Below are 1,270 nucleotides of genomic sequence, written 5' to 3' on the forward strand. Positions count from 1 at the left end.
CTCTCTCCCCCTCTCTCCCTCCCTCTCTCTCCCTCTCTCTCCCCCTCTCTCTCTTCTCTGGCCGAGGTGTTGAAAGTTGATTAGGTGGTGAAAGGTCACGCACCGCGCTCAGGTCCTCCCAGAGCTATCCCAGAGGGCCGCGGGGGGCCCGGCGAGGGCCTAATGAGGCGGCGCGGGTGCGTTTGGGCATCCTTTGGCTAATGGGCCGCGTACGCCACGCTCGTTTGACGACGGCGCTTGTTCGCTGGCGGCGTGACGCGGTGGCGGCCGTGTAAAAAGCACGCCTGCTGCTGATTGATGAACTGCTGTTGCAAGATAAATAGATAGATAAATAGATAAATAAATAAACACATTGATGGAGAAAGGAGAAAGAGGAGGTGGGAGGGCAGCTCTGTTGCACACAATAGAGAACTGAAGTGCACACACACACACACTCTCACACATACACATACACACACACACACACACACACACACACACACACACACACACACACTCACAGACATACACAGACACACACACACACACACCAAGCAAGCGACTGTGAGAGAAAGACACCTACACGTACATACACATTCCTAGCTTATCGTTAACACCTACTGTGTCACTTACATCAGATACATTTGTACGGGAGGTGAGGGGTGAGGGGGGGTCACCCTTCAGAAATATTACCATCATATTTCTGGGCTCGGATATTAAGAAGCCGAGGTTGTGCACAGCGCAGTGCTGGTTTGACTCTAAATCGGACACCCAGATGGGCGGAGGAGTGTCCAGTTCAGTCCAGTCCACTGGGCACGCGTCTCGAGGATGCTTCTCCGATAGGCGGAGGTGTGTCTCGGAGGCGCGTCTCGGAGGTTTTACACCTTCACTGGGCAGCGGGAGTGCTCAGTCAATGTCGCAGGGCTCAACGACTTTATTGGTGCGGCACATAATGGCTGTGGCGAGATCAATAATTTTTATTACCACCATTCTGTTCAGCCTCTTGTGCACAATAGCGGGAAATAAACATACACACACACACAAAACACACATACACACACACACACACACACGCTCACACACACATACACACACATACTGTACGCACACATAAACACACACACACACAAACACACACACACACACACACAAATGTACATCCTTACATGTTCATGCACTGACGTCATCAGCGTTTGCTCATTGTAAGTTCAGGAGAGCAGAAACCTTGAAGTTGGCAGTCAAAGAAGTGGTAAGTGTGTATGTGTGTGTGTGCGTGTGTGCGTGTGTGCGT

This window comes from Sardina pilchardus, chromosome 21 (genome assembly GCF_963854185.1).
Source record: "Sardina pilchardus chromosome 21, fSarPil1.1, whole genome shotgun sequence".
NCBI classification, from domain to species: domain Eukaryota; kingdom Metazoa; phylum Chordata; class Actinopteri; order Clupeiformes; family Clupeidae; genus Sardina; species Sardina pilchardus.